The sequence below is a fragment of the Triticum dicoccoides genome, chromosome 7B, assembly GCF_002162155.2.
Source record: "Triticum dicoccoides isolate Atlit2015 ecotype Zavitan chromosome 7B, WEW_v2.0, whole genome shotgun sequence".
Taxonomy (NCBI): Eukaryota; Viridiplantae; Streptophyta; class Magnoliopsida; order Poales; family Poaceae; genus Triticum; species Triticum dicoccoides.
Genome location: NC_041393.1, coordinates 23985067 through 23996776, shown reverse-complemented (window position 1 = coordinate 23996776; position 11710 = coordinate 23985067). Strand labels below are relative to the sequence as shown.

General features: G+C 47.5%; 2 long non-coding RNA genes across 8 annotated transcripts; both read left to right on the top strand.

The window, feature by feature from the left end:
• The first annotated feature begins 1249 nt into the window (after positions 1 to 1249).
• LOC119340100 lies at positions 1250 to 4103 on the top strand. Its single transcript, XR_005164377.1, has 4 exons — positions 1250 to 1621; positions 2433 to 2561; positions 3891 to 3995; positions 4084 to 4103. It is a non-coding gene; the product is annotated as an uncharacterized LOC119340100 (long non-coding RNA).
• A 342-nt stretch (positions 4104 to 4445) lies between these two features.
• On the top strand, positions 4446 to 9034 carry LOC119340099. 7 transcript variants are annotated; one of them, XR_005164375.1, is made up of 12 exons: positions 4466 to 4546; positions 5246 to 5326; positions 5444 to 5571; positions 5659 to 5850; positions 5939 to 5986; positions 6087 to 6208; positions 6293 to 6433; positions 6524 to 6634; positions 6771 to 7011; positions 7107 to 7313; positions 7810 to 7943; positions 8585 to 9034. It is a non-coding gene; the product is annotated as an uncharacterized LOC119340099 (long non-coding RNA). The 7 variants fall into 7 exon arrangements; XR_005164372.1 differs by having other exon boundaries at positions 4465 to 4546; positions 5659 to 5986; XR_005164373.1 differs by having other exon boundaries at positions 4465 to 4546; positions 5659 to 5986; positions 6084 to 6208.
• The last annotated feature ends 2676 nt before the right edge of the window (positions 9035 to 11710 follow it).

Sequence of the window (11710 nt, the reverse complement as noted above, 5' to 3'; positions counted from 1 at the left end):
CGCACCCTTTAGTCCCGGTTCGTGTCTCAAACCGGGACTAAAGGTCCCATTTGAACCGGGACTAATGCCTTCCCGACGCCTTAACCGCTCAAACTGGGACTAATGCTCACATTAGTCCCGGTTCGTGATGCAACAAGGACTAATGTGTATATTGAGTTTGGACGAAAGCCCTGCTTTCTACTAGTGTTAGATGCCACGAATTTAGATGTATTCATGCATGTGCCTTCAAGTACTCCTCAAAGTTACTTGCACCACCTGTTTAAATATATGAGTGCATGCAGTCTTCACTGTGCTCTTCTATTGGGCATGCAAGTGGAACAATACAATACTTTGCACCATAAGTAAATCAATCGCTCAAAATCAACTCCCTGGCCCGACTTGTTATCAAGGAGAAAGTAAGGATCACATGTCGTTGCAAAAGTTTGCAAATAAAGCACTCCCTCTTAATGAGGAACCACACAACTTTTGGTTTCTTTTTTAGGAGAGACATGCATGCCTTCCTGTCCGCGCTCCTTTAATGCCCTAGCCAGATGTCCATCTCGTGCTCCACCCCAACCCATTTGACTTGAACACCTATATATCCACTTCCTTCCTCCTCCTCCGACCTTTCCAGCCACACCCTTCCTCCCCTGCTTATATCCTCCATGTTCTACTCCGTGGTGACCTAATAGTGCCTGCACAACTCCTTAACCTCTCATCAATGACGGTGATGGATCTGTAGCTTCTATCACCAATCTGGCATGAGCACCACATATATTCGGCTAAGGCAGCGTGCATGGCCTGATAGAGACATAGGTGGATCCTAGCCGCAGTGGGTCGCAATATTGTTACGTGGGAGGCTGTAGATCACTTGAAACGATATGGTGTTTATTTGATCCCAGTGATAAAATTTGCATACCATTTTTATATGTGTTACAATAATAGTTAATATATTATGCTTGGAAATGCCAAATATATTTGATTACATATGCATTTTCCTTGTTAAACATTATTATAGTATCATTCTCATCATCGAGTGATTAAATTATTATAGTAGCATAAACTCACACGTCCAAACAACGGAGCCTCCGATTTTTGTTTTGTTCGAGGGATGAGTTTGAACTTTGATGAAGGAAATGAAAAGAAAGGGCAAGTTTTGGGCTACCTCGCAAGCCCAGCCCAGCCCAACCCAACCCAACCCGTGCCCTCTTCTCTTCTTGCCTTCCGTTCCTCTCCCAAACCAAACCAAACCAAACAGAGTCCGCCGCCGCCGCCGCCGCCGCCGCCGCCGCCTCGCTCTCCCCAGCCGGCGACCTCCCTCTCCCCAGCCAGCGTCCTCCTCCCCCTCTTCTCTTCCCCACCGCTGACCTCGTCCGTGCCCCTCTCCTCCACCGCTCCCGCCGCCCCCCACTCACCTTCTCCCCCTTAGATCGAGCAGGGCGGCCATGGCGGTGCTGCCAGTGGTCCCTGCTCGAGCTCCCCACGGCGGCGGATCCACGACGAAGGCATCATCACGAAGCAAGCGGATCTGAACCCTAGCCGCATCGGGTCACCGGCGTGGCTCCCGCAACTCCGTCGGCCGACCGCATCAAAGGGCTGGCCTCCAGCGCCAGCTCCATCACCAGGAAGAAGAAGAAGGCAGGTGACTAACCCCCAAACCCCAACCCCTCCTTCCATTCTCGTCCTCCGATCCATCCTAGGGTAAGTTCCAAAGACGAATTTTTTCCCCACGGTTCAGTGGGTTGTACTCTGTTTATTGAGACATACGCACTGTATATGCTTGTGATCTGTACCATGGTTTGGTTGGTTAGTACCAGCAATCCTGTGATTGATTGGCGCTGATACTGCCCATAGTGTGCAACCTTGTTTTTCCTAGTCCAAGAATATGGTGTGATGGTGTACTGTTTAATGAAGATGAACAATGGGGTTGATATTGCTCAAGTCTGGGAAATGGAGGATGGTGATGGCATGCAAATACTGAGTGCAGTTAATCTTATTGCTTAGTGCAATTAACATAACCTTGAGGGTGAACTTTTTTTGTGGGATGTCAGATCATCCTAAAAGGTCCCAACCTAGCTGTAATGGTTTCGACATCTGGTGTTCAATGTAATTCAAATGAACGGCAGCTCTGTAGATTATGCAGAAATTTAGGATCATGATATTCGAACCCATCCAAGGCTTGTCCTGCACGGCATCATATTTTACCATGGGCAACTAGTGCTTTTGTAGCTTGCCGATCTTAGTATTTTCTTTCATTCATGTTTCTTCTTTGCTGTAGAAATGATTAATCCTTGTTTTTTTCTTGTAATAATCTTCAACAACTTCAGTTTTGACATGTGACTGAACGTTGAAGAAATAATTAAAAAAAAACAGTTTGTATCTCTGGTGTTCTGTATTTGCTGCTACACATATTGCCTTTCCATAACTAGGTTCTTTTCTTATGGCTAATGCAGAAGAAAGTTCCCCACCTGTCGCTGGTGTCACGGTGCTAGGGACTGAGCCACAGTACCTACCTCTGCCGGCCAACCGCATCAAGGGGCTCTCCTCCAGCGCCAGCTTCATCACCAGGAAGAAGAAGGCAGGTGACTAATTCACCAAACCCTGACCCCTCCTTCCATTATGTTCCTCCTATCCTAGGGCAAGTTCGAAAAAGGAACTTTGTATCCCACAATTCAGTGGGTTGTATCCCCGTTTTACAAGTTGTGGTCTGTTCACCGTTGTCTAGTGTGGAGATTGTGGTAAGTAGGATAGTCTCTATCTGAGTCCTAGCAGTTTTTGCGTTCTGATTGCACATGGTTTCCTGCTAGTGCTCAACTTGCTTAGCTCCTTTCCTGTCATCTTTATTATCGGTTCGGAACTTTGTATTTCCGTCAAGAAATTAATTGAAAGGGGTTAACGCCCGGTTCAAAGGGGGGGGGGGGGTGATACGCAGTGCCGAATTCGAGTCTTAAAGCAGGGATGCCATTAGTGCTCTCAGTGGAAGGAAATCCATAGTTGCGTGCATGCATTTTTCCGAACCCTAGTCTCACGGGTCGCCAGCGTGGCCCCTGCACCCACGCTCCTTTCGCCCAAGCTTCCTCCTCCGTCGTCTGTCTTGGTTCCCCTATGCCTTCCACTCCCTCTGTTCCTTTCCGCTGTGCACTCTATCATGTGTGTGCTTGTGTGCCCACGACCATCGAGCCGTGGTGAATCGTATGCTGGCCATTGCACAATGGCAAGTTCTAGGATTTTGGGCTCTCCATGGGCTGTGCGTGGGATACCAGCGTTTGTGCTTTTTTTGTGCTTCTCATATAATGGTTTGTGTCACCTTTTTACACCCACCAGTGACATGGTTGCTTGACCTAGGGCTATGGTCATGCCCGTGACACTTGCATCCAACCGCAAGGGTTGGATTCTTTGTGCTGTTAGTTTAAGTTGAAATTGTAACACTATGGCACTTGTTACTTGTAGAGATGTTTTTTTGTGCTTGTTTTCTGTATCCTGAATCTCGGTGCGTTGAATCAGGTGTGGCTTGTTTTTGTCATCATAGCTGCTGCCTTGTGACCAAGAGGTCACGGGTTCAAGTCCTGGAAACAGCCTCTTACAGAAATGTAGGGAAAGGCTGCGTACTATAGACCCAAAGTGGTCGGACCCTTCCCCGGACCCTGCGCAAGCGGGAGCTACATGCACCGGGCTGCCCTTTAGTTGATTCTTGAAGGCTTTATTGTCATCATAGTAGATTCTATAGTGGCTGCAGCATGCGCTAAAACTCCAAATTGTAATGCCAACATTTTTTATTACTGGATGCTTTACATTAACAAATGAATTTTGCCACAGTACTGCGTTGGTTACATTTATGTCAATCGACATAGACCTATTTCTGGACTGAAATTTAATGATTGTTTCGTATTATGCATTTGGCCTTCTTACAGGATGAGACGATGATCATGACATGGATCTGTTCGGCGATGAGACAAAGGAGGACAATAAAGTAGCAGCTGAGCGTGCAGCTGCCAAGCCTGCAAAGAAGAAAGAAAGTAAGCTCTGCTAGTGTTGTGTGCTTAAATTCACCTAGTCTGTCTTATATTGTCATTGTCCAGTTTGTGCTAACAAGAAGCTTATTAGGTGGCAAGTCCTCTGTCCTCATGGACATCAGGCCATGGAACGATCAGACTGACATGAAGAAGTTGGAGGAGGCTGTCTGCAGTGTTCAAATGGAGGGTCTCACCTGGGGTGCATGTAAGGAACTCATTTATTTTCGCAGTATCTCTATTGTAACTCATTGATGTAACAGTTTGGTAAATTTTACACACTGCTCTTGTTCTTGCAGCTAAGCTTATGCCTGTGGGTTACGGCATCAAGAAGCTCCAGTTCGATAAATTTTACACACTGATCATCGACGACCTCGTGTGTGTCGAGACTCTTATTGAGGAAGTGCTCTGCGAGGTCGCCGGGTCGCAGGTGGCTCTTATCTGAACCCTAGCTTCAGTGGGTCGCCAGCGTGGCTCCTGCACCCCCGCTGCTTTCGCCAGAGCTCCCTCCTCTGTCGTCAGGCTTGGCTTCCCCTACGCCTTCCACTCCGGCCTAGGTAAAGCCCCTCGGTTCGTCTCCTATGTGCACTCTCGTGCGTGTGCTTGTGTGCCGACGGCCACCGAGCCATAGTGAATTGTCTGCTGGTCATCGCACCATGGCAAGTTCTAGGATTTTGGGCTCGATGGGCTGTGCGTGGGATGCTATTGTTTGTGCTTTTTTTGCTTCTGGTATAATGTGGGTTGTCCTATCAGGGTGCAACAAACCAAAAGGGCTTTGATCTTGCTTGTTAGCATTAGGTTGCTTAGAACTGATAAGGAGATGTGTTAATAATACTTAATAATGTGGTAGGGTCCCGGGAGGATCGCATACCAACTCGTTCGTCTTCTCCAATCTGTCTTTATGGTGACTGGTATATCAAAGATCAAGCACATCAAGTGAGTGAGAGTGCTCTTAACGCGATGACTCAAACCATTCGCTTATGTCAAGTCTCTCACCAGCCCCTGACTTTGTTGCAACCAAGCAAAATTAGCCGTATATCATGTATTTCTGTCCTTTTGGTGTTCATTCCCTTATGCTATTGGTCAAGTACCATTTAAAGGTCAAGCGATAGGGAACAAAAACACTTCAACTGACTTTGATAGGAAACAAGATGGTGTCGTGTTGTTTACTAGTTTTATATATATGTTAAGAAAGCATGTTTCTTTTGTGTAGGAGGAAGAGATCTTACCTTTTCTTCTCTCTCCTCTTGGTACAGTCTACAGCAGAACAACAACATCAATGGGCGAACCCCAGCAGCCTTGGCAAGCGACCACTTCTCTGGTGAAATCCCCAGCTTGTAAGTGCACTGATGAACCATGAAAGAATTATATTCTGAAGGTTTCCCATTCGTGGCCTGTTCCACACAAGCCACTAGACATGTAGATGTTCTCACTGTTTACATCGTGATTTTCAGTCTACGGCGTCAACTCCTCGAGAGACGTCAAAAACCTTTCTGATATATGGGCGAAGGAAATCGACTTGTTTTCAACGAACCAGGATTTTATAAAGTTGCTCATCAAAAACAAAGTGGACTGGGTTTAGGTGAGTCCTTGGTCTCTCTCTCTCTCTCTCTAATATGGTTCGGCCATCGAGCCAATGTTTTAATGATCGTGCTCATCTTTCTTGTAGATGAAATTGTCCAGTTTTAGTTTGGTTGGGTATGCTGAGGTTTGGACTTGTTATTGGCTATCAAATATAACAAAATGGTTGCACATTGTGTTGTGTTTCTGTCTAACTTGTATAAGGATAAAAATCATCCAGCCGCTGATGTTGGGGAATTGTGGTGTCTGTCTACCTGATGCACGCGTTGCAGGGAGCATGGTAGAGTGGCTAGTAGCTCGCAGCTATTTACTTGATATCACAACACAGGGAGATTCGCATGACTTACTGTTTCTCCCTGTAATCTTAGAGCTTAAGTACCATTTCTGGGAATTGCCTGCAAGTGCTTCCCTTTGAGGTGTGAGCTACAGGAATATATGCATCCAATTCCACTGAAAAGAGTGTTTGCTTGGAGTTAGATCACCTAATCTATTTCTTTGTTCGATTTGGAGCAGCAGGCGTCCTCCATGGACGACATTGACGAGGAACATGTGGTACCGCACGCCTGAGCTGTTGAGCTCGACGAGGACATCATCGAGTCCGCCCCAACATGGACAGTGAGGACGACGATCCGCACAAGGTTGCTCTCTCTCTCTCTCTGCTCTTGCATGGATGTTTTACCCTGTCTTTAGAGATGGTTGAATGTTGATGATTGGTCTGGCAGGAAAGTGAGGGATTGGAGGGACCAGCTCGGTGCAGATGGCTCTGGAGATCTGTGGGGTATTCTAGTAGAGTGGTGGCTGCACGCATGACGCTTGATCAGGTCAAGGTGGAGGATATAGACACCAATGTTGCTGTCCTGAAGGTAATCGTCATCATCTTTGAGCATATCACATTCTTGTGTAATATATTTGAGTTCAGGATTACCGATGTTTTATTGGTTCCATCTTAACAGGCAGGAACTGTTGTTTCCTTTGTTTGAAATAGGCAAAAGGCTTGTCTTTTTGGCCGAGTGCGACTCAAGTCTTAACGTTTTTTGCTCTGCTTCCTCTACATATTTTTACAGGTACAATTCATGGTCCAGGACTGCCATACCTAATCATAAAACTGAAGATTTTTCTTTCTTATTATCAACACAAGTTTTCTCCCTATCTCTTTAAAGATAACTGTTGTGATCCTTTTTATTTGTATGCAATCTGCAGAGGCTTGATATGGTACATTTTCCCCGGCTTTTTGGTCGGCTCCACCTTCATGCTGTGGAACAAGCACCATGGCAACAAGCAGCTCATTGGAGCATTTGAAGTCACAACCCCTCCTTGGTGGCGAACCGTCGAGCATCCCCTTGCTCAGCAGGAAGCCATCTTGCAGCTTGAGGCACACGGCCAAGCTGGGAACATTTTTCTCCTCAAGCTTCGGTTCCTCGTGCTCGCAGCTTTTCCTCAGGTTAATCTCTATCCCAAGTCTCTACTATGATTGTGCCAACTCTGCATCAGATCTTATGTAACTTAGCCTATCTGACAATTGTTACATGTTGCCAGAGCACAAACAAAGTTGCGGTGGCGATGCTCGTCGTGGCTGCAACATTTGTGTTTATGCCGTTCTGGAGCATAGCCATGGTCGTTCTGTTGGAGGCTTACATGAGACATATGTCGTTGAGGAAGAAGAGCAGCGAGAAGCTGGTGAGGAGGTTTCTTGCATGGATGATTTGTCTCTGTCTTTAGAGCTGAGCTGAATGTAGATGCTTGGTAAGCCACTGGTTCCCTCTCTGTTATGACTTTGAGCTTTTGATTTGTTCTGTATCTGGCTTGGTTGTAATGTGAAACTGTCCCTCAAAACTGCTATTGATGCATCAATGCTTATCTGCATGCACTTGATTGATAGAGCAATGCTTGTTTTGTTTATATGTCGGCAAAAGGGGCAAGTATTATTAGCTCTTGTTGTCTGGTCTTCTTACAGGTGGAACCCTCTCTCTCATAGATAACAGAAATACCAATGCAGATTCAGCATATTTCTTAGTCCAAGTATTTGCATTGAATTGAGTGTTCTTTCTTTCTCATGTATCTATCAATCTTGTGGATGATGAGAACTCCATGTGATAAGCAGCAACTTGTTTGTGCTGTTATCTTTTGCTTTTGTGTTGTTGTATATCAGTAGCTTGCTGCAACCTGAGTGTGGCATCTTTTCTTACCTGGATGGAAGTAACAGTAATTGTGAGATTAACGGTTCGCCAAAAACTTGTAGGAAGCAGAAGCGTGGCCATGCAAAGCTTCAGTTGGCGAAGGCATCTGACACATGCTGCCCTGGTCTATTGTAGTATCAGCCCGCTTCATCGAGATATGGATGCTTTTCTTTGGTGAAAAAGGGACGTTCTGGAGGTAATTTGATCAGTGAACTCTTCTGTTTTGTTAGTCTACCACTGAGGAATGCTATGCGATACCGCCACTACTTTTGGAAATGGCAACTTGATTGTTGTTTACTACGTGTAAGATGCAATGTTGAATGGTTTGGTTTGGTGCCCTACTGCTGCAAATCAAATCATTTCCAAATGCTCGTCCTTGAACACTCCGTTTTGTTGTCTACATCTGAGCTGAGAAATACAGTGCGAAATATTTCCTGTGTGAGTTGATGCCATGCTGTACAGTACTCCCTGTGTAAAGAAATATAAGAGCGTTTAGATCACTACTTTAGTGATCTAAACACTTTTACATTTCTTTACGGAGGGAGTACCATCTTAGCTTTTTGTGTCAACCAATCAGTTCAAAAACTCTGTCTGCATGCTTTGCTGGTTACCCTGTAATCCTGTATAGATGCCATTTGAAGTATTTTTTTTTGTTAACCTTGGTCTGGTTGTATGAAGTGCGGTTTATCTTTGAGTAACCTCGTCTGCTTGTATGAACTTGTGGCATAGTTGACCTATTCCAATGTGTTTTGCTGATATGCTTCGGTTCGTCCTTTGTGGGTACCCCCTTGTTCCTTGGCCATGAATTGATCTTGTTCTCTCTTGCTCTTTGCCCAGGATGGTGAGGACGGCGAGAAAGAAGTTATATTTGCTGGAGATGATGCACTCACAACCATTGGGTGATTCTCCCGGAGGGCGAAGCGGGGCGAGAAGACGGGCCAATGGAGCTCGGAGCTCTATGGGGAAGTCTGGTGGTTTGCTTTATACTTTGATTTTCACATGTGAATGGGACACGCTGTTCCGGTGTTTTGCGGTGTGCTCATGTTGTATCCAACAGATATCAAAACAAGGTGATGTTTGTTTTTTGACTCGGAACCAGAATATCCAATGTATGATGAACTGATGGATCATCATCTTCCAACCATCCTGGTGTTTGGTAAATAAAATTTGATCTTGCTCCAGTTGCCCCTGTAGTAATAGGGATGTCGTGGTAATTTCCAGAGCCACAAATGTACTGGTAGCAGCATTGTTGTAAACTTTGTGAATCCTGGTGTTGGTCGATGTCAAGCTAGAGAAGTATTTCTGGTATAGCAAATAGATTGGCTGGCTGTTAGTTGAATGAATGCTGTTTTTGTTTGAGGTAAAGTCATTTGGGTATCTTTATTTGGCCAAAAAATTTGTTATTTTCCGTGTCCGAAAACTAAAATTCCCATTCTGCTTGAAATCTGAACCCATCTAGTATGCTAATGAAATCGGCTTATGATGCACAGGAGCCCCTTGCAAAAGCAGAAGACTAGAATCCTCGGGCCACAAGGGTTTTCAAATTCCAATTTCTTTTTCATGATTTATGCATGAGAAGCTACTGCTTAATTAATGTTTACCATGTGTCTTCAAACTTGATACGTTTACCAGAGTAGTAGTCGTCTTTTTCATGATTTTTGGGAAGTAGTTGCTTTCATGATTTGCCACAAGAAATTCCTTCCCCATGGATCGCATCCCTCATATTTTGTGACGAGGAAAATGCGGCAAAGATGTCGGCTAGTTATTGCATTGAACCGAGCACAATGTATTTAAAAACTCAGACGGCCGGCTCGGATATGAGTAGTATATTCATCCATTCAAGTACTTTGGCGACGGAGAGGGGAGGAGAGGGAGAGGAGAGGAGGATGGTCGTCTTCGTTGGCGGTGGAGCTTGGCAGTGACGATGCTGACGAGGTGCAGACCCAACAACCGATTTCTGCGCGCTCGGACGCCGGCGGCCTCCGAACGCGGCGGGTGGTCGGCGAAAAGGATGTGGGGTTTGTGAGCAGGGAACCGGTGGTTGAACGGCGACGGCGACGGCGTGTGTGAGTTTGGGTTGACGAACAAGATGAAAGAATGAAGAGACCAAGGAAGGAGGGCCGTACGGTGAGGAGAAAGAAGTTGCTCAGATCAGGCCGGCCGGCGTGCTCCGCTTAAGCCGTTTATATATGTTGTACTCGTTTGCACGCACGCTCCAGTTGGTTGGGTTTCAACGAGTCGACAAGACAGACCCATCTTTCTTCAATCAAATCAAATCAAATCAAATCAAATCAAATCAAAGGGAGAAAAAAGAGAGTAAAAGGAAGACACGATCGATCGAGAGAGGTAGCATGGCCTTGCACTCATCAATCCGGAATCCGAACATGCAGTTTCATGTCGATCTTGAGCCAGGATTGTGTGCTTGTGTGCTCACATAATAGTTTCACGTTTCAGCCTGTGTCGCTCGCCGTCGGCAATGATCTGTTTGTCATGACCAACCCACCCACTGCCGATGACCACCGGCCATCCGCGGAGGCGCTTGCCGACCCATTGTACTGGTCGCCGGAGTCACTGGGAGACATGGTTTGGCATCCCCTCCCGACGCCTTCATATGGTCATACACGGTCGTCGGTGAGTCCAAGGTCTGGATCTCTGCGAAGAATCACGGCACCTACTCCTACGACATGAAGATGAATATGTGGCGCCCCGAGTGAAGCAAGGTAGGAGACCTTTATTCCATCTTCAGGGAGCCGTCACTGTCTCGTCTTCCTGAGCAAGACACAAACCCTAGCAAAACTGAAAGAAACGACTAAAAGCGGATCCCTCCCACCGGCCCTTGCCGAGATCCACCGCCGCCCCATGGCCCTAGGGCCACCGGAGAGGAGGCAGACCTGCGGTGGCGCCGGCGAGAGGCAAAAATCCCAGCAAGTCGGGCTCTTGGGGGCGCGACTAGGCCGTTTTTGGGCGCCGGCGCGAAAAAATCGCCTTGGCGGGGCCGTGTTGGGGGCGCGGCTGGAGATGCTCCCAGGCCCAGGCTCCCCGCGAGTGAGGCTGGGTCTATAGTGGAAATCATGTGTAACCCTGTGAGCTAAGGCGTCGGACCGTTGGTGAGCGGCCTGTGTCGACCTTCGATTCTTCTCCTCGATCGTCCGTCCGCTATCTTCGTCGATGGTTGGCCCTCCATCAGGTGCGGTCCATCACTCGTCTTGCACCTGGCGGTAGGACCGAGCTCGTCTCGTGCTCGGCAGCCGGACTGACCTTGTCTCGCACCTGGCAACAGGACCGAGCTCGTCTCGCTCCCGGTGCTACAGGACGGGGCGATGGAGGCCAGTTTTGGCCAGCCTATTGGGTCTCGGCACTAGGGGTAGCCCAGGGGTGCGAAAGGCAGGTCCTTTCCTCTCGTGTATTTGGTTGGGGTAGCGGAAGGTCTTGGATGCCGGGGCGGCGGCCCTGGTGATGGGCCCGTGGTGCTCATGGGCAGAGCCCGTGGCTTGGTGCTGCCCGGTTGCTATGGCCGTGTCAGCGGCGTGGTAGCCGGGGTGTGGCACTTGGTGGTGGTGAGTGGTGGCCAGGGTGAAAACCTGCTCTATCTTCGGACGGACCGACGGCTGCGAAGCTCGTTCCCTTCTTGAATGCGTCATCGCGGCTCTCATTGCACGTCGTGTTGCTCCAGGGCAAACTCTGATCCTCGTATCGGACAGTGGCGGCGCTCCAGTGTCGTCCCCTTCCTAAAGGCACCGCCTTGGAGCCCACGATTCGTCATATGCGGCTTCACCTCTTCGCGTAGTGCTAGGGACAGTGTTATTGCGCTCATCGCCTATGTATCCTACCTTGGGTGTGTGTGTGCGTGAATTGTGGGGGCGTGCTTTTGTACCGGGCGCTGTTGATCGTTGCTTTATATATAAAGCGGGGCAAAATCCTTTTTCGGCAAGCAAACGAAGAAGAAATAGTTTAGGCCCCTTC